This window comes from Pelophylax lessonae, assembly GCF_965119305.1.
Source record: "Pelophylax lessonae genome assembly, chromosome: 2".
Lineage (NCBI taxonomy): Eukaryota > Metazoa > Chordata > Amphibia > Anura > Ranidae > Pelophylax > Pelophylax lessonae.
The window spans coordinates 666,714,163-666,740,514 of record NC_138769.1 but is presented as its reverse complement, the minus strand read 5'-3'; the positions used below and the strand labels follow the sequence as shown (position 1 = coordinate 666,740,514).

The following is a 26,352-nucleotide window of genomic DNA, read 5'->3' as shown; positions in this document are numbered from 1 at the left end:
CAAACAATAGGCAATTCCCTTTAAGTGCAAACAAAGATCAAGTTAAGTCAGATTTAAATGTGCAAGGCAAATAAAGGCAGCCTTTTAAAACTGGTATTTAGGAACATAACTTAAACTTAAATAAAATAGTCAGTCAAAAAGCCTTTAAAAAAAAAACACTGACCTATCATTTAGCTTATGTTCACGTTTTTCATCAGAAAGCTCAAAATATCTACATTGCAAGAAAAAAAAAAAACAGTAAAAAAAATCCTTAAACTCTGGTCTATGTAGTTAACAATGATTTGTTCCGCGGGACTGTGTTTATTCCTCTTGCTTTTTGACGGACACCTGTCCTTTTAATATTGTAACCCAACCACGACGATATCGAGACACGACCACGACGATATCGAGACGACCACGACGATACGATATCGCGATATCTTCGATATCGTTACATCCCTACTGAAAGGTAGCGTTGCGTATATTTGTTTGTTCCATAGTTCCTGCAAGTGCTGAACCACAAAGTGCCTAATACGCATATGTTAGATTAGAAATCAGCTGAATTCTGGCACATGGCCTTTGCCATGCTAGCCTCTATATTGCTCTATTGAAGATGGATGTGGGAGGAGGATTGCATGGCAAAGCTCTAATTTCAGAGCTGGAAGCTAACATTTGTAAATCAAGCCCCCTAGATTACTGATGAGCTCAGTGTCTGCTTTTGACTGGTAAGCTCAACTTTAGGCAAGTGTCAGATAAGCGTCGCCAGTTGACACTTCACCACTTGGCAGAATTACTGTAATCTTTTTTCCATTATCACTAATGCAAGATGCTCTATCACTGCATACAGATCCTGTAGAAATGTAGTCACCAGCAAGAAGAGACATTGCTTGTCCAGTGAGGCCAAGTTGCGCATTCCCTTACCCTCTCTACTGCTGCTGTGCCCCCATCTACCCATTCATTAGCTGCACCTCTACAAAAAATCCTGATTGCCAGGGGGCTTTTTTTTCCTAGTGACTTGGCAGCTGGGAATTTTCCATTCTGCCATAGAATTATCAAAGTTGAGTTTTGGAAATAAAACCCAGAGCGGGAATCAGATTTTGGTTCACTGTAGACAGATCAGTGGAAGTTTTATTCTGATTTGCTACGGGGTACCACACAGTCTATTTTTTCCTGACTGAATTTACTAAATGCGAAAAGGCTTGAGAGGGCATTTTCCCTTAGGCTGGTGAATGAGGCGAAATTCTGCTGACGGCTATCATCCAATCATGTGCAAACAAAAATACCCAAGCTATTGGGAATTCTTTGCAAAGTGAAATTTCACTCAATTTACTAAACAAAGGGAATATTCCCTTGCAAAGTGAACAGCCTACGTGCCTTTAGTAAATCAACCCTAATAAGTGCAACTGTTTTGCACAAAGCAGAAATCCACTTTAACAGTCTTAAAGTGAAGCTAAAGTGTCAATTTTAAAGACTGAGACAGGCAGATTTTTATTGCGGAAGGGACATGCAATGGGGTTAATTTACTAAAGGCAAATAGACAACTGCACTTTGGAAGTGCAATTTAACCACTTGCCGACCAGTCACTGGGACTGTACTGCGGCAAAGTGGCTCGAATCCGTCCAGCGACGTAGACCTACGTCGCTGGACTCCTCCCCTTGTGGGCGGCGCTCGCGCGCCGCCGGAGGCTCGCTCCCGCTGTTTTCAGTCACAACGGGAGTCGGGCCAGGGGAGGAGCATCGGCGATCGCCGCTGCTCTTCCCCGATCGTCGGGGAATCGAGTCTGGAGATCAGCCCGCTAGTGTAAACAAAGCGGGCGGATCTCCTAAGTGACAGACAGTGACAGATTGCAGGGTTCAGCATAGCTGAACATGCGATCTGTCCTTGTGTCACATAGTCCCCTCCCCCCACACACGTTAGTAAGCACCAGACATACATTAACCCCTCCCTCTCCAATAAAATTAACCCCTTCCCTGCCAGTGTAATTTTACAGTAACAGTGCATATTTATAGCACCGATTACTGTAGTAATGTCACTGGTACCCCCAAAAGTGTCAAAAATGTCAGTCAAGGGTCCGATCTGTCCGCCGCAATGTCGCAGTCCCGCAAAAAAAAAAAAAAACGCAGATCGCCGCCATTACTCGTTAAAAAAAAAACACCAAAAATGACAGAAATCTTTCCCTTTGTTAGTAAACGCAATAACTTTTGCGCAAACCAATCAAAATACGCTTATTGTGATTTTTTTTACCAAACATAGGTAGCAGAAAACAAATTGGCCAAAAATGTAAAAAAATTTAGATTTTTACATTTTTTTGGGGGGGAATTTCATATAAAAAAATGTGAAAAATATTGTTATTTTTTCAAAATTTACGCTCTTTTTTTGTTTATAGCACAGGTGATCAAATACCACCAAAAGAAAGCTCTGTTTGTGGGAAAAAAGGACGTAAATTTCGTTTGGGTACAGCGTCGGACGACCGCGCAATTGTCAGTTAAAGTCGCACAGTGCCGAATCGCAAAAAGTGGCCCAGACATAAGACAGCAAAATCCTCCGGTGGTAAAGTGGTTAATGTGATTTCTCCAGTTTGGTAAATGAGGGGAAGCTCTGCGGACTTCCATCATCCATTTTTTATTTTCTTTGCATGCAACTTTTTGAAAAGTGAAGCTTCACTTAATTTACTAAGCTCTGGAGCAACTGCAAATGCACAGCCTATTTGCAGCTAGAAAATCCACCCCAATGTCTCTTTTGCAATAAAATCAACCTACCTGCCTGCTCACAGTCTTCTTTGGGATGTACCGTGAGCTGTGCATGCACAGATCAATTTACATTCTGGCATAGCGCCTGCGTGTCGGGATAACTGAACTCCTGCACATGCGCAGGAGTATAAAAATGGGGATATTGCTGCGCTAAAATGTAAAGATAAAAACATACATGAATAAAAAGTCAACAGACCAAATGAAAGCAGCCAGCACCTGATCTAGAATCAGAAATACCAGATCTAAATAGCAATATAGAATGGGATTGGTGCAGCGCTAACACAATTGAATCCACAGTCCATACAAATGTTCAAATGGATCAAATACAAAAGTGCAGTAAACAAAAGTTCATCAGAGAGTGCTCCAATAAAGAAGGGAAACTGTCCACCACTTCAAACTTGGAAAAAGCCCCGAGTGCAGGAACCGCCACCAAGATAATAAATGGCCTCTTACCAAATTGCAATGACCCCCATTACAAGGATCAAAGACAGCCTGTGTGATCAAATCAGTGCCCAGATCGACATGTATGTATCGATCCTCCATTGGAGGAGGAGCCTGCGGTTCGTCGTGCTGAGGCCAGCAAGGAGACACGGCGGCCATTTTATTGGTTGGAAACAAAGGTTCTGAGAGTATAGCTCCGAGACATGCTGTGATTTCTTCATGCAAACGTGAGTTGCCACTCTGCTTTTACTGAATAAACCTGTGAACGTACTTCACTATTGGAGTTGTCCCTCTTTTCCTTATGTTCACTTGTTCCGGTCGGAGCTGCTGAGGGAACACTGGGAATCGATACATGTCGATCTGGGCACTGATTTGATCACACAGGCTGTCTTTGATCCTTGTAATGGGGGTCATTGCAATTTGGTAAGAGGCCATTTATTATCTTGGTGGCGGTTCCTGCACTCGGGGCTTTTTCCAAGTTTGAAGTGGTGGACAGTTTCCCTTCTTTATTGGAGCACTCTCTGATGAACTTTTGTTTACTGCACTTTTGTATTTGATCCATTTGAACATTTGTATGGACTGTGGATTCAATTGTGTTAGCGCTGCACCAATCCCATTCTATACATGCGCAGGAGTGATATCATCCCACCAAAGAAGATGACCACAGCCCGGCAACCGGAGGAAGCCAGGTAAAATATGCTATGCTGACGAGGGAAGCCGGACCATTAAAAGAAAGATACGTATCAGGACTTTAGTTCCGCATTAAATCGCCAGTAAAGTTTACATGGGAAAAAAAAAGGATTCCCTTAGCAGGTTTAAGCCATAATGTGCTAGTATGCACTGCACATATATAATAAATGTATACAGTTGGTTTGGGCTGCTCATTCACAAGAATTACATGCAAAATAATGGTAATGACCCTCTGGATCGGCATCAGACATGACAAAGGTCCTCATTCATTAGGGATAGTAAAATAGCCGCACTGTGTCACATTACTGCCTCTTAGAGATCCAGCACTAGCCCTGCATGCCCAACAAGCAGCGTTGTATACAGTGTAACGTACTTGTAAACACACATTTAATTATACAAAATGATTAATGAAGGCTAGCATCTAAAAAAACTAATTCTATTCAGACTATAAACCTCGATGCATAGATGTTCCTGTCATCCTGACGCATCAGACATGTCTGTGGTGTAAATAACCATTTTTAGCACAGCACAGAGCAATGTGTTAGATGCAATGACCTAAGGCACTAAATCAGAAATCAGCTCCCATTGCTAGAACTTCCCTAACTTCCCTTACTGTTGGAAGGTTACACCTGATAGTTGGACATAGTTTTTCTTGGTGTTATTATTAAATATTATTAAATGAAAGCAGTGAGCAACGCCTGTATCTGAAGGCACTGCAGTCATATGTGATCTGCAACACTGCGTAAAGAAAACTATACATGTGATGAGAATATCCACCTGCTGACCACCTATATGTCACCGGCATGTTGTTAGGAGGAGTAGTAAAAATCTGTATTGTGTAGAATTGTCTAATCTGGATGAAGAACACGCTCTGCTTGGAAATGAACCGGCTTGGGCAAAATGACAGCTAAACTACTACGCAGTTCTTATAAATACTGCTTGGAAAAATGATTGCATACATCTTACTCAATTTACAAGACGAAATCTAAATATAGACATTTGTATAAATAGAAAAACATTCTTTTTTTAATAGTCCAAGGGGCAATGCAATAGCTCACAGCAATCAGATGACACCTGATATGGGTTCACAGCAATGGTGGAGATGTTGTCTATGGGTTACTAATGCCTGGTACACACGATGAGATTATCAGACGAATGGCCTGGTACACACGATGAGATTATCAGACGAATGGCCTGGTACATACGATGAGATTATCAGACGAATGGCCTGGTACATACGATGAGATTATCAGACGAATGACCATCCGGTTTTTTATGCATGCTAGTCTCCAATTAGAAAATGAAGAGTTTACTAACGTTACCAAAATTCTCATACGACAGAATAAAAATTCAGAAGAGATGTCATGTATTCTATTGTATTGTAGGGACGAAGATGGTACTGATTAAACGTAAATCGTACAATCTCGTATTTAACGAGAAAATTTTTCATGTTTGTCCCTTCTAAAATTATCGGATGAACTGTCCTGACCGGCTCTTGAAAGCTGTGTACTAACCACCAGATTATCGTACGATCGCTTTGAAAGCGGTATTTTCCGTCCGATTTTCTGATCGTGTGTACGGGCCTTCAGTGCTGCTATGGGCACCTGTGTGTTGCTCTGTGTTTCTATGGGTTACTAAGGACTACTATGTATTGCTATGGGGTACTATGTATACCTTTGGGTTACTGTGTGTTGCTGTGGGCTACCATGTGTTGCTATGGGTTACTAGGTGTTACTATGGACTACTATGTATTGCTATGTGTTACTATGTGTTGCTGTGGGCTACCATGTGTTGCTATGGTTTACTAAGCTTTGTTATGGGCTACCATCTGTTGCTATGGGTTACTAAGAGTTGGTTCACACTTATCCGACACGACTTCGGGCGACTAATGCAGTCGCCCGTGCACCACGACTTCACATAATGGAAGTCAATGCAAGTCGCTCCGACTTTGCAAAAAAAAGGTGCAGGAACCTTTTTCTAAGTCGGATCGACTTGAGTCGCTCCTATTAGAACGGTTCCCATTGCACAGCATGCTCCGCTACTTGTCAGGCGACCAAGTCGGAACAGTGTGAACCGGCAGTAAGGGTGAGATTTACTAAAACTGGAGCACTCAGAATCTGATGCAGCTGTGCATGGTAGTCAATCAGCTTCTAACTTCAGCTTGCTCAATTAAGCCTTGACAAAAAAAAATCTGGAAGCTGATTGGTTTCTATGCAGAACTGCACCAGATTTTGCACGCTCCAGTTTTAGTAAATATCCCCCAAGTGTTGCTATGGGTTACTGCTCTTTGCTTTATGGGCAATGGGCAAATTGTAAAATGCACAATCAGGAGCCAATGCAACCTACAGACTACAAATCATTGCATGGGATCTGCGACATTGTGTAAAGCAATATGTGTGGGTTTATGCAATGTAAAACTACAGGGCGCAAACTGAACTGTGCATGCAAAAATGTAACTCAGTGTGCAGCCCTCTAAAAGCCTTCTACATAGGGATGTAGTGAGGCATGTTCTGCACATCTGTGCATGTTCTGCTGGGTTCTGTATGTTGCTATGGGTTACTAAGTTTTGCTAAAGGTAATTCATTTGCTACAGGTTACTATGTGTTGCTATGGGCTACTGCTCTTTGCTTTATGGGCAATACATCCAGCCAAGAGCCAATACAACCTGCATGTGATCTGCAACATTGTGTAAAGCAACATGAATGAGAAAATGCAATGTAAAGCTACAGGGTGCTGACTGAGTTGTGCATACAATATAAAGCAGTGTTCAATCCTCTAATGTTTGCCCTGTACATGCGGGTGTAGCACAGCTATGTCAGACATAGCTATGTATGTTTTGCTGGGTTACAGTGTGTGTTGTTATGGGTTACTAAGTGTTGCTATGGGTTATTATGTGTAGCAATGGGTTACGTTTTAAAGTGTTGCTATGGGTTAATAGGTGTAGCAATGGGTTACTAAGTGTTGCTATGGGTTAATATGTGTAGTAATGGGTTACTAAGTGTTGCTATGGGTTAATATGTGTAGTAATGGGTTACTAAGTGTTGCTATGGGTTAATATGTGTAGTAATGGGTTACTAAGTGTTGCTATGGGTTAATATGTGTAGCAATGGGTTACTAAGTGTTGCTATGGGTTAATATGTGTAGCAATGGGTTACTAAGTGTTACTACAGCTTACTATGTGCTGCAATGCTCTTTGCTTTATGGCCAATAAATCCAGTGAGGAGCCGATACAACCTGCAGACTGCATGTAATCTGCACCATTGTGTAAAGCAACATACATGGGACAATGCAATGTAAGGCTACAGGGTGCAGACTGAGTTGTGCATGCAATGTAAAGCAGTGTGTAGCCCTCTGATGATTGCCTTCTACATGAGGGTGTAGTACAGCTATGTCAGGTATAGTTGTGCATGTTCTGCTGGGTTACAGTGTGTTGCTATGGGTTACTAATTGTCCCTATGAGTTAATATGTGCAGCAATGGATTATTATAGGCAACTAGGGCTTACTATGTGTTGCTATGGGTTACTGCTCTCTGCCTTATGGGCACTACATCCAGGTGCAAATAATAAAAGGCAATAATAGAGGCTGCAGAGTGTAAAGCAATAGTGTACATATGTCTGCCCCAGTGTGTAAAGGTAGTAGGTGTATGGGAGAATGAGATGGAAGGTCCATGCAGTGTGCAGTGTAGCATGTTGTGCTGTGCTCAGCCCTCCCTACACGCACTTGTAGCCCAGACATGATCACTTTGCAGGGCAGGCAAGATGGCGGTATGGAGCTGAGGGAGAGCCAGGCCGGGCTGTGTGAGAGGAGCCCGGGCAGAGGAGCTCCCTGCAGCTTGCAGCGTGCAGTAGAGGAGAGAGGCTCTTACCTGCTGCAGTGGCTGCACGGCCCCCCTGGAGACCGCAGTGTGCTGAGTACAGACAGTCCCTCGGGCATCCAGGGATGCCCAACCCCAGAGAATGGCACAGAGGCAAGGGGGGGCACACTGCTAGCTAGGCACCGGAGCTGGCAGACACAAGAAGGAGGAGGCTGCAGCAACAGCACTGGGGAGAGGGAGGGAGGGAGACTGGCTGCACTGACATACAGGAGAAGGAGGAGGAGGAAGGGCAGACCTCTACTACAAGGAGGGAGACAGGAGAAGCAGCCTGTGTGTAGAGGAGACACAAAGGAGGCGGCAATGTGTGCACTCAGGATGATGATGGCTCTGACAGGAATACTGCTACTCTGTGCCAGCCTGCCCAGTACACACCTCACTCCCACACAGTGCACAGCATGGAGCCCTACTACCTCATTGTACTCCCTCTGTGCCAGCCTGCCCAGTACACACCTCACTCCCACACAGTGCACAGAATGGAGCCCTACTACCTCATTGTATACCTTCCATTCCCCTACTACCTCATTGTATACACCCTCTGTGCCAGCCTGCCCAGTACACACCTCACTCCCACACAGTGCACAGCATGGAGCCCTACTACCTCATTGTACACCTTCCACACCTCTACTACCTCATTGTACACCCTCTGTGCCAGCCTGCCCAGTACACACCTCACACCTACACAGTGCACAGCATGAAGCCCTACTACCTCATTGTACACCTTCCACACCTCTACTACCTCATTGTATGTATACACCCTCTGTGCCAGCCTGCCCAGTACACACCTCACTTCTACACAGTGCACAGCATGGAGCCCTACTACCTCATTGTACACCTTCCACATCTCTACTACCTCATTGTACACCCTCTGTGCCAGCCTGCCCAGTACACACCTCACACCTACACAGTGCACAGCATGAAGCCCTACTACCTCATTGTACACCCTCTGTGCCAGCCTGCCCAGTGCACCGCATGGAGCCCTACTACCTCATTGTATACCTTCCATTCCTCTACTACCTCATTGTACACCCTCTGTGCCAGCCTGCCCAGTACACACCTCACTCCTACACAGTGCACAGCATGGAGCCCTACTACCTCATTGTACACCTTCCATTCCTCCACTACCTCATTGTACACCCTCTGTGCCAGCCTGCCCAGTACACACCTCACTCCTACACAGTGCACAGCATGGAGACCTCCTACCTCATTGTACACCCCTCTGTGCCAGCCTGCCCGGTACACACTCCATTCCTACACAGTGCACAGCATGGAGCCCTACTAATTCATTCCACACCTCTACTACCTCATTGTACACCCGCTGTGCCAGCCTGCCCAGTACACACTCCATTCCTACACAGTGCAACCCTCCACATTGTACACCTTCCACACCTCTACTACCTCATTATACACCCTCTGTGCCAGCCTGCCCAGTACACACCTCACTCCTACACAGTGCGCAGCAGGGAGCCCTACTACCTCATTGTACACCTTCCACACCTCTACTACCTCATTGTATTCACCATCTGTGCCAGCCTGCCCAGTACACACTCCATTCCTACACAGTGCACAGCATGGAGCCCTACTACCTCATTGTACACCCTTCACACCACACTGGACCAGGGTCCTCCTTCATGAGGGGGAATAATACTACCTCACTTTAAACCCTCCACATAACACAGGACCAGGGTCCTCCTCCATGAGGGGGGATAATACTACCTAATTGTGCACCCTTTAGAACACACCAGACCAGGGTCCTCCTTCATGAGAGAGGATAATACTACCTCATTGTATACCCTCCACACCACACAAGACCAGGGTCCTTCTTCATGAGGGGAATAATACTACCTCACTGTTCACCCTCCACATTACACAGGACCAGGGTCCTCCTTCATGAGCGGGGATAATACTACTTCATTGTACACCATCCACACCACACCAGACCAGGGTCCTCCTTCATGAGGGGGGATAATACTACTTCATTGTACACCCTCCATGTCACACAGGACCAGGGTCCTCCCTCATGAGGGGCAATAATAATACCTCCATGTACACCCTCCACATCACACAGGACCAGGGTCCTCCTTTGTGATGGGGGAATAATAATACTACCTCATTGTACACCCTCCACGTCACACAGGACCAGGGTCCTCCTTCATGAGGGAGAATAATATTACCTCCATATACACCCTCCACATCACACAGGACCAGGGTCCTCCTTCATGAGGGGGGAATAATACTACCTCATTGTACACCCTCCACGTCACACAGAACCAGGGTCCTCCTTCATGAGGGGAATAATACTACCTCACTGTACACCCTCCACATTACACAGGACCAGGGTCCTCCTTCATGAGGGGAATAATACTACCTCATTGTACACCCTCCACGTCACACAGAACCAGGGTCCTCCTTCATGAGGGGAATAATACTACCTCACTGTACACCCTCCACATTACACAGGACCAGGGTCCTCCTTCATGAGGGGAATAATACTACCTCATTGTACACCCTCCACATCACACAGAACCAGGGTCCTCCTTCATGAGGGGAATAATACTACCTCACTGTACACCCTCCACATTACACAGGACCAGGGTCCTCCTTCATGAGGGGAATAATACTACCTCATTGTACACCCTCCACGTCACACAGAACCAGGGTCCTCCTTCATGAGGGGAATAATACTACCTCACTGTACACCCTCCACATTACACAGGACCAGGGTCCTCCTTCATGAGGGGAATAATACTACCTCATTGTACACCCTCCACGTCACACAGAACCAGGGTCCTCCTTCATGAGGGGAATAATACTACCTCATTGTACACCCTCCACGTCACACAGGACCAGGGTCCTCCTTCATGAGGGGAATAATACTACCTCATTGTACACCCTCCACATCACACAGGACCAGGCTACTCCTTCATGAGGGGGGATAATACTACCTCATTGTACACCCTCCACATCACACAGGACCAGGCTACTCCTTCATGAGGGGGGATAATACTACCTCATTGTGCACACTTTACACCACACCAGACCAGGGTCCTCCTTCATGAGGGGGGATAATACTACCTCATTGTACACCCTCCACATCACACAGAACCAGGGTCCTTCTTCATGAGGGGAATAATACTACCTCACTGTACAGCCTCCGCATCACACAGAACCAGGGTCCTCCTTCATGAGGGGGGATAATAATACCTCATTGTACACCCTCCACACTACACCGGACCAGGGTCCTCCTTCATGAGGGGGGATAAAACTACTTCATTGTACACCCTCCACGTCACACAGGACCAGGGTCCACCCTCATGAGGGGGAATAATATTACCTCCATGTACACCCTCCACATCACACAGGACCAGGGTCATCCTTTGTGATGGGGGAATAATAATACCTGATTGTACACCCTCCACATCACACAGAACCAGGGTCCTTCTTCATGAGGGGAATAATACTACCTCACTGTACACCCTCCATATTACACAGGACCAGGGTCCTCCTTCATGAGGGGGGATACTACTACCTCATTGTACACCCTCCACATCACACAGGACCAGGGTCCTCCTTCATGAGGGGGGATAATACTACCTCATTGTGCACCCTCCACATTACACCGAACCAGGGTCCCCCTTCATGAGGGGGGATAATACTACCTCATTGTACACTTTCCATGTCACACAGGACCAGGGTCCTCCTTCATGAGGGGTGTAACAGAACCGCGACCCACAATATGCTTTTGTGCTTCTGTCAGAATACCGCTTCCTTCAGTCTTGAACTTAGGTATCAGATATTCTAGCTGTCCCCATACAAAACTAGCAGAGAATAGCTTGTATAAGATCTGGAACATTTATTGAACAAACTCACACCGAATATATACCCCACCAAGTCAGGTGCCTGATTTCATTATCTTATGCAGATGAAATTGTGTACAGAAATATATTTAACATATCTAAGGAACAACCAACGCAAACAGTATTCTACTTTCCCATTAGCAACTAATAGATGACAGTGATTTAATTAATGTGAGTGAATTAACTAGCAGACTTGCCGTCATTGAGCTCATGAAGTACAATACACATTATTATAAGTGTAAACACCTCACACCTTGATACACAGACAATAGCAGGAGACCACCAGTAACAGACTGTCCGTCCCCTACATTGAAGAACATGGAACAGAAGCCAACGTGACCAGCTCTTTCAATGAACATGTTCAGAATCAAACAAACCAGGAACAGTCTTCATATATTTCTTGAGAGATATTGTGGATAAATATTACTGTCCCATTTGAAGTAATCCAAACCAAATTCTCAGTGTCCATTAAGTAGCTGCCCACCATTTTCTTGGTCACCCTGTGCCCCTAATAGACACAGGTTGACTTACACATAAGAGTGGCCTAGGGAGCTGAGAAAGGGATTTCTCAACCTCTTTAAGGTAAGCTGGGTTCAACGCGCCCCCCAACCAAAGTGACTCCAGTCAAATCTCTCCCCTTTCGGAAGGAGACTAACACAGGAGGAGTTAGTCTGTAGTTCCAGTCCCCCAAAGCCCGTACCCACACAGTACCCCAAACAAATTGTCCCAAACAGATTATTACTCACCCAGCCAACCTCTGCCTCTCTCGTAGAACATACCCACTGTGGGGGAGAAGTGTGGACTGTACCCTCCCAGGAATCCTTTAAGCCGCTGGAGAGAAGACGGTGACGGGGCTTACGTCGTCAGGCTGTTGGAGATCTGGGCCAACTGCCCAGAATCCCTGTGGTATACAAGTAGAGCCTATAGTCCCATCCAGCATCTCAGCAAACCCATCCTTTGTTAGTTGGTGGGAGAGGCTAGCAGCACTCTGCTCTGTTGACAGCTCTTCTGTTGGGTTGGTGTCATCATTCTGGAGCACCGTCTGCTGCTGGGAAGGAGAGTCAGCTGCTCCATCTTCCTTCTGGCTGTTGGGACAACCTTTCTCTGGTACCATCACCCAGGTGCACAGATCCTGGCTGGGGAAGGAAGGCAGTTTCCTCTGCTCTACATAGCGCATTATCCTCAATATGGGCTTTATTGTTAAAACATAAAAATGGCTACTCACAAGCAAAGGTATAAATCAATCACATCGGACTCAAAATCTTGAGTATCGAGAGTAGTCCATACGAATGTCCCTTGTCCTATTAGGATGACGGCTGACGCGTTTCAAGGCATACGCTTCTTCCTCAGAGCTCATCCTAATAGGACAAGGGACATTCGTATGGACTACTCTCGATACTCAAGATTTTGAGTCCGATGTGATTGATTTATACCTTTGCTTGTGAGTAGCCATTTTTATGTTTTAACAATAAAGCCCATATTGAGGATAATGCGCTAGGTCGATGCACCTTTCTTTGTGTTTCTTGTTTGCAGTATTGTTGGACTGCCCCAGTCCTTTTAGGCAGCAGGATCCTAGCCATCCAAGACGCCATTTTGAAAGTCCCGTGGACAGAGCAGTCAAGGAGTCAGCTTTTCTGAGCGCAGGAGATAGGTGGTTTATCCACCTTGTTTTTGTTTGGAGTTTCCTCTGCTCTGACTGACTGTTGGGGAAGGAGGACGACAACCTCCTCTCCCTTCTCCTCCTGGATCCTGATCTGCTGCTAGGAAGTGACCACCACCTTCTCAACCTGGGCCACCTGAGACTGCCGCAGGTGTGGGGCAGAGGTCTTGGATAGTGTTGAGCGAACACTGACTGTATTATTCGGTTCCGTACCGGATAATTGGATTTTTGTTACCCGGACCCGAAAACTTTACTGTATATTCGGGTTTAAAATCCGTGTTCGGTAATTTTATTTCCTGTTTTGTATGTAATGGCGGGCTTTTAATGGCGCGGTTTCAACAGCCAATCAACAAGCGTTTAACTGGTGTGCCATAGAAGCCATCACAGCCATGCCTACTAATGGCATGGCTGTGATTGGCCAGCTGAAGCATGTGACCCAGGTCTTTATAAGCTAGAGACAGAGCGTGGTGTGCGTCAGTCTGTTCTAGTGTAGGGAGAGAGCACACACAACGGTGCTGGCTGCTGCTGATTAGGGACAGACAGGGAAAAAAAACATTGTGGCTGAAAAGAATGTAGGGACAGGTCGGAGTGTAGGCAGGGAAAGATAGAAAAGCATTTTAGGGACAGGCTGGAGAGAGTAGGCAGGGAGAGATTAGGAGACACAGGACAGAACAATCGTCCGTTAGCGATCTACATCGATTTTGCTGTGTGGGGGGTGGTGCAGTGAATGATCTTTTTGCCCTCACTTGAGCCCACTGAGGAGGAGGAGAGAGAAAAAAAAAATATTTTTATCAGTCTGTTGTGTGCAGCGTTCAGCTAAATTTTACTACACAGTGCTGTTCTAATCTGCTATTTAAAAATTACAAATTTAAAGGGGAATTTTTTTTTTTTCCCTTCATAGCCTGCTGCTGACCGTGACATAAAACATAATACACTGCTGTGTTCACATCTGCTATTGATTGAAAAATCACCAATTAAAGTGAAAAATAATTATTCATTTTTTCATTCATACGTTACTGTGACATACAGCCTTTACACACAGTGCTGTTCTAATAATCTGCTATTTAAAAATTACAAATTTAAAGGGGAGTCTGTGTTTTACGTGTGAGGTACACCGTTTTATATACTTTTTTCTATCCCGCTATTCAATATACACACTTTTGGGGTGAAAAAAATTAAATTGCGGCATAGTCTGTATCGGTACGTGTGAGATACACCTTTTAAATTTGTTTGGCGCATCTCCTTCCACCGCCGAGGATTGCAGGGCGCTTCAGTTTGCCTCCTGTTCCAAACTCCTCCTACTCCTCTTCCTTATCCTCATCCTCCCTTTAGGGTACAAAAAATTGTAATCGGGGCCTAGTCTGTGTTTGTACGTGTGAGGTACACCGTTTTATATACTTTTTTCTATTCCGCTATTCAATATACACACTTTTGGGGTGAAAAAAATTAAATTGCGGCATAGTCTGTATCGGTACGTGTGAGATACACCTTTTAAATTTGTTTGGCGCATCTCCTTCCACCGCCGAGGATTGCAGGGCGTTTCAGTTTGCCTCCTGTTCCGAACTCCTCCTACTCCTCTTCCTCATCCTCCCTTTAGGGTACAAAAAAATTGTAATTGGGGCCTAGTCTGTGTTTGTACGTTTGAGATACACCGTTTTATATACTTTTTTCTATTCCGCTATTCAATATACACCCTTTTGGGGTGAAAAAAATTAAATTGCGGCATACTTTGCATATTTGACTGTGAGATACACCCGTTGTATTTCTATACTGTTTTTCTATTCCGCTATTTAATAAACACCCTTTTGGGGTAAAAAAAATTAAATTGCGGCATACTTTGCATATTTGACTGTGAGATACACCCGTTGTATTTCTATACTGTTTTTCTATTCTGCTATTTAATAAACAACCTTTTGGGGTAAAAAAATTAAATTGCGGCATACTTTGCATATTTGACTGTGAGATACACCCGTTGTATTTCTATACTGTTTTTCTATTCCACTATTTAATAAACACCCTTTTGGGGTAAAAAAAATTAAATTGCGGCATACTTTGCATATTTGACTGTGAGATACACCCGTGGGATACTGTTGTTGTTTTGTTTAGCTATTCAATAAACACCTTTCTAGGGCAAGATCATAAATTACAGAAATATGAGGAGAACGTCAAATAGGGGCCATGGCCTGGGTCGTGGTGCTGCTGGTAGAGCTCCTGTTGCAAGGAGAGGACGTGGTCGATCTGTGCCAGCTACACGCACAAGTGAAACACCTTCCTCAAGTGTGAGTAGGCGACAGAACCTGCAGCAGTATTTGGTAGGGCATCATGCGCCTCTACAAGTGTTGAGGCAAGAACAAGTACAGGCGATAGTAGATTGGGTTGCTGACAGTGCCTCCAGTTCCTTCACATTGTCTCCCACCCAGTCTACTGCAGAAAGGTCAGAGTTGGCACCTGCAGCCGATGTCCAACCGTCTTTCACCTCACCCCCTTGCAAATCAGGCAAGCAGTCTGAGCCCCAAGTCATGCAGCAGTCTCTTCTTCTTTTTGATTACTCTGTCAGCAGAGTTTCCCAAGGCCATCCACCTAGCCCTGCCCCAGAAGTGGAAGAGATTGAGTGCAGCGATGCCCAACCACTTATTTCTCAAGATGAGTACATGGAAGGACCATCGCAGCACGTCTCCGATGATGACGAAACGCAGGTGCCAACTGCTGCGGCACTCAGAATTGTGGAGACCGACAAGGAGGGCAGGGGTGGAAGATGATGTGGAGGACGATGAGGTCCTCAACCCCACATGGAATGAAGGTCATGCAGGTGACCTGAGTAGTTTGGAGGAAGAGGCGGTGGTCGCACAGAGCCTCCAGCACAGCAGAAGAGGGAGCAGGGTGCAGAAGCGGAGCGGCCGTGCCCTAGACACTACGCCTGCTACTGCCCAACGCAGCAAGGGACCGAGCGCACCAAAGCCAGGTCAAAGGAGTTCTCTAGTGTGGACGTTCTTCAGACAATGTGCTGATGACAGGACACGAGTGGTTTGCGCGGTGTGCAATCAGAGCCTGAAGCGAGGCATAAACCTTCTCACCCTGAGCACAACCTGCATGATCAGGCATCTAAGTGCAAAGCATGAGCTGCAGTGGAGTAGACACCTTCAAAACCAAGAAAGGTCTCTGGCTCCTCCTGCATCCTCTTCTGCTGCAGTCTCTGCCTCTTCATCCACCTCTGTAGTGATACCGGCACCTGCCACCCCGCAAACAGAGGATCTGTCAGCAACACCTCCACCTGGGTCACCAACCATCTCCACAATGTCCCGTGGAAGCGTTCAGCTTTCCATCTCCCAAACACTTCAGAGGAAGAGGAAGTACCCCCCTACCCACCCGCGATCCCTGGCCCTGAATGCCAGCATTTCAAAATTCTTGGCCTTTGAAATGCTGTCATTCCGTCTGGTGGAGACGCACAGTTTTAAAAGCCTTATGTCGGTGGCTGCCCCACAGTACGTCGTGCCCAGCCGCCACTATTTTTCCAGGCAAGCCATCCCTTCCCTGCACAACCAAGTGGGGGAAAAAATCAGGTGTGCACTGCGCAACGCCATCTGTGGCAAGGTCCACCTAACTACCGATACGTGGACCAGTAAGCACGGTCAGGGGCGTTATATCTTTCTAACGGCACACTGGGTAAATGCAGTGGTGGATGGGCCTGAGGAGGATAGCAATTTGGCGCATGTCCTTCCACCACCGAGGATTGCAGGGCGCTTCAGTTTGCCTCCTGTTCCTAACTCCTCCTACTCCGCTTCCTCATCCTCTACCGCATCCTCATCCGGTCAGCATAACACCTTCACCACCAACTTCAGCACAGCCAGGGGTAAACGACAGCAGGCAGTTTTAAAACTTGCCTGTTTGGGGGAAAAACCACACACCGCGCAGGAGTTGTGGAGGAGCATGAAACAGCAGACCGATGAGTGGTTGCTGCCAGCGAGGCTCAAGCCCGGCCTGGTGGTGTGCGATAACGGGCAAAATCTCATAGCAGCTCTGGGCCTAGCCGGTTTGACGCACATCCCTTGCCTGGTGCATGTGCTGAATTTGGTGGTGCAGAGGTTCCTTAAAAATTACCCCGATATGTCAGAGCTGCTGCAGAAAGTGCGGGCCGTCTGTGCGCACTTTCGGCGTTCTCACCCTGCTGCTGCTCGCCTGTCAGCGCTGCAGCGTAACTTCGGCCTTCCCGCTCACCGCCTCATATGTGACGTGCCCACAAGGTGGAACTCCACCTTGCACATGCTGGAAAGACTGTGCGAGTAGCAGCAGGCCATAGTGGAGTTTCAGCTGCAGCATGCACGCGTGAGTCGTTCTGCGGAACAGCACCACTTCACAACCAATAACTGGACCTCCATGCGAGACCTGTGTGCCTTGTTGCGCTGTTTTGAGTACTCCACCAACATGGCCAGTGCCGATGACGCCGTTGTCAGCTTAACTATCCCACTTCTATGCCTCCTTCAAAAAACGATTTGGGCGATGATGGAAGAGGATGTGGCACAGGAGGAGGAGGAGGAAGAGGGATAATTTCCAAGGCTTTCAGATTAGTCATTCACAAGTGGCTCCGAGGGTGGGTTCCTGCACCCACAAACGCCAGGTACACAATTGTCCAGCAGGGGCACAGTTCTGGAGGAGGAGTAGATGGAACCATGTTCACAGCAGGGTGGCACCCAGGCCAGCTCATGGCCATCACTGGTGCGTGGCTGGGGAGATACAGAGGACACAGACGATACACCTCCCACAGAGGACAGCCTTTCGTTGCCTCTGGGTAGCCTGGCACACATGAGCGATTACATGCTGCAGTGTCTCCACAACGACCACCGAGTTGCCCACATTCTAACTTGTGCTGATTACTGGGTGGCCACGCTGCTGGATCCCCGTTACAAGGACAACGTACCGTCCTTAATTCACTCACTGGAGCGTGATCGCAAGATGCGCGAGTACCAGCGCACGCTGGTAGACGCGATGCTGCTGGCATTCCCACCTGACAGCGGGGCCACAGTGGAAGCACAAGGCCAAGGCAGAGGAGGAGGAGGAAGAGGTCGCTAACGCAACCAGGGCACCGCCAGCACCTCAGAAGGCAGGGTTAGCATGGCCGAAATGTGGAAAAGCTTTGTCAGCACGCCACAACAAACAGCAGCACCAGCAGCTCATATGGAACGTCTTAGCAGGAGGCAGCATTTCACTAACATAGTGGAGCAGTATGTGTGCACACGCCTACATGTAGTGAATGACGGTCTGCCCCCTTCAACTTCTGGGTCTCCAAATTGGGCACATGGCCTGAGCTTGCCCTTTACGCCTTGGAGGTGCTGGCATGCCCTGCAGCCAGTGTATTATCTGAACGTGTATTTAGCACAGCTGGGGGCGTTATCACAGACAAGCGCAGCCGCCTGTCCAGAGACAATGTGGACAAGCTCACATTCATTAAAATGAACCAGGCATGGATCCCACAGGACTTGTCCGTACCTTGTGCAGAATAGAGATGGATACCAGCCTTACCCAGCCATTGTTATATTTTTGATCTTTCTCACTCTTTTGGGGTGTACCCTAATTTAAAATGACTAAAAAAAAGCAGTGTTGGCTACCTCGTCCCCCTCCACCGCCGCTTCCACCTACACCGCCACATCCACCGCCACCTCAACCTCCCTCCTACTCCATATGGGCCTCGTCCTTCACAGATAAGGAAATTTTTTTATTTTTCTGTTTTTTTTGTTGTTTTAAGTAATTTCCCTATCCACATTTGTTTGCAGAGCACTTGCCATGCTCTTAACTACATTTTGCTGCCATTTGCAGCACTCTAGCCCTTTCCATTGTATTTTTAGAGCCATTTTAGTGCCTGAAAGTTCGGGTCCCCATTGACTTCAATGGGGTTCGGTGTCCGGGTCAAGTTCGGAAAAAGTACGGGTCACGGACCCAGACTTTTTTTTCAAGTTCGGCCGAACCCACCGAACACGGACATCTAGGTGTCCGCTCAACTCTAGTCTTGGACCCTCTGTCCAGTTGTCAGCGCTTTTGCTGTAGAAGTTTCTTGTAACTCCACAGATGCTTCTGTCAGAATACCGCTTCCTTCAGTCTTGAACTTCGGCATCAGATATTCTAACTGTCCCCATACAAAACTAGCAGAGAATAGCTTGTATAAGATCTTGAACATTTATTGAACAAACTCACACCAAATATATACCCAACCAAGTCAGGTGCCTGATTACATTATCTTATGCAGATGAAATTGTGTACAGAAATATATTTAACATATCTTAGGAACAACCAACGCAAACAGTATTCTACTTTCCCACTAGCAACTAATAGATGGCAGTGATTTAATTAATGTGAGTGAATTAACTAGCAGACTTGCCGTCATTGAGCTCATGAAGTACAATACACATTATTATAAGTGTAAACACATCACACCTTAATACACAGACAATATCAGAAGACCACCAGTAACAGACTGTCCGTCCCCTACATTGAAGAACATGGAACAGAAGCCAATGTGACCAGCTCTTTCAATGAACATGTTCAGAATCAAACAAACCAGGAACAGTCTTCATATACTGTATTTCTTGAGAGATATTGTGGATAAATATTACTGTCCCATTTGAAGTAATGCAAACCATATTCTCAGTGTCCATTAAGTAGCTGTCCACCATTTTCTTGGTCACCCTGTGCCCCTAATAGACACAGGTTGACTTACACATAAGAGTGGCCTAGGGAGCTGAGAAAGGGATTTCTCATCCTCTCTAAGGTAAGCTGGGTTCCACGGGCCCCCCAACCAAAGTGACTCCCATCAAATCTCTCCCCTTTCGGAAGGAGACTAACACAGGAGGAGACCCCACACGGGTTGACTTCGAAGTTAGTCTGTAGTTCCAGTCCCCCAAAGCCCGTACCCACACAGTACCCCAAACAACTTGTCCCAAACAGAGTATTACTCACCCAGCCAACCTCTGCCTCTCTCATAGAACATACCCACTGTGGAGGAGAAGCATGGACTGTACCCTTCTCCCAGGAATCCTTTCAGCCGCTGGAGAGAAGTGTAAGATTCTGGTACCTTTGGTACCCTTATTTACCATTTTCCTTTCAAAACATTGCGTCCCACCTTTCTAGTTAGGTGGAACGCATACACCTTTAAGACGGATGACGTCATCGCTGAGCGCCGCTGAGCGCCGCTGAGCGGCTATTTCAATCGCCAGCGTTCTCTCTCACGTTGTTCGTTCAATGTGTGTCTACATGCTTACAAGCCTTGTCTTGCTGTCGTAACCCCCAGCTATTTGCCTTTACCTGGAACAGACCGGAACCTCGCAACTGATCCCGTATCTCGCTACCGGATCACTCCCTTACTACTGGACCCCTCTACTTACTAAACCTTACTAGTGATAAGTACCCCACAGGGGAATCCTCCATAACTAACTTACACTATCATCTTCTGCACATTAAGGACTGTTACTATCTATGCATACTAATTCTACCATCTGCACTGTTACATAGATTGCTAGCTCTTGAGTCTACTACCATCTATCCTTGCACTGGGTTAGTCTATCCTGTCTATGTCATCTGCTGTCCTTACCACCTGTTACCATACATGATTACTAACCTATCTGCATTCTACCTATTACCATCTACTACTCTCCTGAACATTACTATCAAGTGCTTACCATTACTGTCACTGCTCACACCTGTCCCTTCAGCACATCACCTCCATACTATCATATACATCCTATCACTCCAGGAACATCTTATTGAGTGTGTGTATATCTGTATGCTGAAGCAGACAGGCCCACAGTGATGAGTCTGGAGAGTTGGATCTGGTATTCCAACACATCTCTACATGACTACTGAGTGGAGATTCTGCAGCTGCAAATCCAGCTTACATTAAAAACGCAGGAGCGTTACAGATTGAACGAACCATAAAAAAATGGATTCAGCAGAATTACCCACTCAAGTGACACAATTAACACAACAAGTAAATGCATTAATACTTGCTCTTACTGAAGTAAAAGAAGACAATCAGACTCTGAGACAGCAGGTAACCCGTCTTTCCCAGCTTACTGCTGCTCAGCCCCCTGAACCCAAAATAAACCCTCCTCTAGTGTTTACAGGTGATCGGAAAAAATTTAGTGAATTCAAAAACGCATGTCAATTGCTTTTTTTGCTAAAACCTCGTACTTACCCTACTGATCAAATTAAAGTCTGTACCGTCATTTCATACTTAACGGGTGATCCACGGGCCTGGGCAGACTCTCTCTTTGAGAGAAATGATCAGCTTCTCAACTCCTATCCTTTATTCCTAGCGGAACTCGCTAGTTTATATGATGACCCCAATAGGCAGAGTACTGCTGATATTCAATTGAGGGCTTTAAAACAAGGAAGGAGACCTGTAGAAGACTTTGTAGCAGAGTTCAAAAGATGGACCCTTGATTCAGGGTGGAATGAGACATCTCTGCGAACTCAGTTCAGACTCGGGTTGTCAGAAGCCGTTAAAGACGAGCTCGCCCGAGCGGATTTACCTGGCACTTTGGATGCCTTAATACAACTCAGTATCAACATTGACAGGCGACTGCGAGAAAGAAAGGCTGAGAAAATGGGAATGCCATTGTCTAGTCCTTCTCGGATTTCGGCCATTGTCCCTACTCCTATGGAGGTAGGAACCATACGCCCACCTTTATCAACTACTGAACGAGCCAGGAGAAGATCCAGTAATCTCTGCATGTACTGCGCATCCCCGGATCATTCGATAAGCGTCTGTCCCCTTGTCCGCAAAAAAGAGGGTGAGTGTTCACATGTCTTGCTAGGGGGATTAACGACTTCCTTTTCTAAACCTTATCTCTTTGTTCATTTAACATTACAGTGGGACCAGACTAGGATTACTACCAAGGCTATGATCGACACAGGATCTTGTGGGAACTATATCGATACACATTTTGTTACTTTAAATAAAATACCTATTATTTCAAAACCTAAACCTGTTTCTGTTAGTTTCATTAACGGTATCCCGCTATCTTCTGGTCCAATCACCAATCAGACACAAGCACTCCTTGTCACTGCTAACGAGTCTCATATGGAGACCACCTCCTTTGATATACTATCTTCACCCCATTTTCCCATTATTTTGGGACTCCCCTGGTTACACACACATCAACCAATCATAGATTGGAAAAGACGGACTTTAACTTTCCCTTCTCACTATTGTGAGATTACGTGTAACCTCCCATCTTATGGAAAGATCCTGTCTGTGGTGTCAGACGAGATTGCACCACTATGCTATCAGGATCTGTCCGAAGTATTCCTTGAGAAAAATGCTCAAGTGTTGCCTCCCCATAGGGATTATGATTGCACTATCGATCTACTCCCTAACAGCAAATTGCCTTTCGGTCATGTTTATCCTCTTTCACAGGATGAACTCTCTCATCTCAAGGAATACTTGGATGAGAATTTGACAAAAGGGTTCATCAGACCCTCTACTTCTTCCACAGCTGCAGGACTTTTCTTTGTCCGCAATAAGGATTTAAGTCTTAGGCCTATTATCGATTATAGGCAATTAAATACCATTACAATAAAGGATCGCTATTCTTTACCGCTCATCCCTGAACTCATTGAACAAGTGCGTGGGGCTACTTACTTCTCTAAATTGGACCTAAAAGGGGCATACAACCTAATCCGAATCCGTGACGGAGATGAGTGGAAAACAGCATTCAGAACCAGATACAGATTATTCGAATATCTTGTGATGCCATTCGGGATGTGTAATGCTCCCGCAGCTTTTCAAAGGTTCATAAACGACATCTTTAGAGACTTACTTGATGTCTGTGTTGTGGTATATCTGGACGATATACTTATCTATTCTCGATCTCTGTCTGAACATATAAAACATGTAAGACTTGTGTTATCCAGATTACTCGCACACAATCTATACGTGAAATTAAAAAAATGCCTATTCCATAAAGAAGAAATATTATTCTTAGGATACATCATATCCAAAACCGGAATCAAGATGGATATGAGCAAGATATCCTGTATTCTGGATTGGCCTATACCAACAACTCGTAAGGCATTACAGCGATTCCTTGGATTTTCAAACTTCTATAGGAAGTTCATCAAGAACTTCTCTGCTATTGTGAGACCTCTCACACAACTTACAAGTATAAAGAAACCATTCAAATGGTCAGAAGAAGCAAATGGAGCTTTCCGCTTGTTAAAATCAAGCTTTACTTCTGCTCCCATACTACGCCATCCAGACCCATCCCTCCAATATATTCTGGAGGTAGATGCGTCAAATATGGCAGTAGGAGCAGTTCTCTCCCAACGACCAACAAATACTTCACCACTCCACCCAGTTGCTTTCTTCTCAAAATCACTAAGCAGCTTAGAGGTGAATTACCCAGTGGGTGAAAAGGAGTTGCTTGCCATAAAACTGGCACTGGAGAATTGGCGACATCTACTTGAAGGTACCCAATTACCAATACTCATATATACAGATCATAAAAACCTTCAATACCTCCAGACTAACAAAACTCTTTCCCACCGGCAGGTACGATGGTCAATATTCTTCCTAAGATTCAACTTCCTAGTGACCTACACGCCTGCAGACAAAAATAAAAAAGCGGATGCGCTATCACGATTAACCGAAGATAACTGCGCCGAAATCCCTTCTATCCCTATAATACCCTATGAACGTATTATTGGTGTTTTTCGTTCCCTGAAGGAAGAGATTTTGCACAGTATAAGATTGGATTCACCTCCACCACAACTAAGTACTGATGCAGAAGGCTTCCTCTATTACCAGGACAAACTCTACATACCCCCTACTATGCGCACCAAGATCTTGGAATTATCACATGATGTGCCCATGGCAGGACATATGGGTATGACGAAAACCCTTAATTTGCTTACCAGGCAGTTTTGGTGGCCTGATATGAAGACGTCTGTACAAAAATTTGTTTCTTCATGTGACATCTGTGCAAGGTCCAAAATTGACACTACAAAACCATCTGGTCTACTCTGCAGTCTACCAATACCCCAGGTCCCATGAGAAGTTGTGTCCTTAGACTTTATAGTAGAACTACCACCTTCCAAAGGATTTAATACCATTCTAGTGTCAGTGGACCATCTGACAAAGATGGCACATTTCATTGCTATTCGCAGACTACCTTCATCTAAACAAACAGCGGAACTACTAATGAAACATGTGTTTAAGTTACATGGAATTCCAAAGACTCTTTTATCCGACCGTGGTTCACAGTTCATCTCCAAATTTTGGCAAGCTCTATGTCAAATACTACGGATTGAGCGAAAGCTCACTTCTCCCTACCACCCTCAGACCAACGGACAGACTGAAAGAGTCAACCAGTGTATAGAACAATATCTGCGTTGCTACACATCATACCTACAGGATGATTGGGTGGACCTCCTCCCTCTGGCGGAATTTGCTTATAACAACGCAACCCACAGTACTACTAAGCAAAGTCCGTTCTACTTGAACTATGGGTTTCATCCCACACTTCTTCCACCACGCATTCTACCATCAAGTAACCCAGTAGCCTTGGATTATCCTACCCAAATAAAAGACTCTCTGGGTTTACTTAATACCACCATCACACACGCTCATAGTCAACAAAAAATGTACTACGACCTTCGTAGAAGACCTTCTCCGCAATATGCTATTGGGGACCTCCTTTGGCTATCGACAAAAAATTTAAGATTAAAGATCCCTAGCAAAAAGCTTGGACCTTTATTTCTGGGACCCTTCCCAATTAAGAAACTCATTGGAAAAGCTGCAGTGCAACTCACCTTACCGGCAGATCTCAAAATACATCCCATCTTTCATGTGTCGCTACTGAAGCCACATGTTCCTAACCAAGGAATAAGGCCTACCATCTTGCCTCCACCTCCAGTACAAGTTGAAGGCGGAGAAGAATATGAGATTAAGGAAATTTTGGATTCTCGTATCCACAGAGGAAGACTCCAATATCTCATAAGATGGAAGAACTATGGACCCCAAGACGACACCTGGTTGGATACCTCTGATGTTCACGCACCTAGGCTTATACGAAGGTTTCACTTGAAATACCCGGAGAAACCAGTGCTATAGGCCTTCCGGAGCCGGCCTTAAGGGGGGGGTACTGTAAGATTCTGGTACCTTTGGTACCCTTATTTACAATTTTCCTTTCAAAACATTGCGTCCCACCTTTCTAGTTAGGTGGAACGCATACACCTTTAAGACGGATGACGTCATCGCTGAGCACCGCTGAGCGGCTATTTCAATCGCCAGCGTTCTCTCTCACGTTGTTCGTTCAATGTGTGTCTACATGCTTACAAGCCTTAATCAAAAAAACATGTGTTAATTCTCTCAGAAGTCAGTGAATAAGAAAGGTTCAACACATAAGCAGCGCTAAAGACCCTGTTTAAGAGTCCACATATGTGAATGAGTCAAAAAAGTCCTCAGGAGAGTGAATCCACGGATGAAGATCAAAGGATAACTTCCACCACACCACGTGACCCCCCTAGGTATTGCTCACTCACCAGAAATCATTGTAATAGAGCCTTTGAATATCCACCGATCACACCAAATGCAGACCACTCCACGATCGTTTAGGCACAGAATCTCCCCAATCTGAACACCTTATACCAAGACAAGGCTTACAAGCCTTGTCTTGCTGTCGCAACCTCCAGCTATTTGCCTTTACCTGGAACAGACCGGAACCTCGCAACTGATCCTGTATCTCGCTACCGGATCACTCCCTTACTACTGGACCCCTCTACTTACTAAACCTTACTAGTGATAAGTACCCCACAGGGGAATCCTCCATAACTAACTTACACTATCATCTTCTGCACATTAAGGACTGTTACTATCTATGCATACTAATTCTACCATCTGCACTGTTACATAGATTGATAGCTCTTGAGTCTACTACCATCTATCCTTGCACTGGGTTAGTCTATCCTGTCTATGTCATCTGCTGTCCTTACCACCTGTTACCATACATGATTACTAACCTATCTGCATTCTACCTATTACCATCTACTACTCTCCTGAACATTACTATCAAGTGCTTACCATTACTGTCACTGCTCACACCTGTCCCTTCAGC

General features: G+C 45.6%; 1 protein-coding gene across 2 annotated transcripts in view; it reads right to left on the bottom strand.

Moving 5' to 3' along the window:
* The window catches only part of MSANTD4 (Myb/SANT DNA binding domain containing 4 with coiled-coils), a 41,559-nt gene extending 33,539 nt beyond the window's left edge, over positions 1-8,020 (bottom strand). Inside the window, exon 1 of one of the 2 annotated variants that reach the window (XM_082244293.1) lies at positions 7,727-8,020. The gene's annotated coding sequence lies outside the window, so the exon portion shown is untranslated. The remainder of the gene's footprint in view (positions 1-7,726) is intronic. The other variant, XM_082244292.1, reaches the window with a different exon arrangement.
* Positions 8,021-26,352: the final 18,332 nt, after the last annotated feature.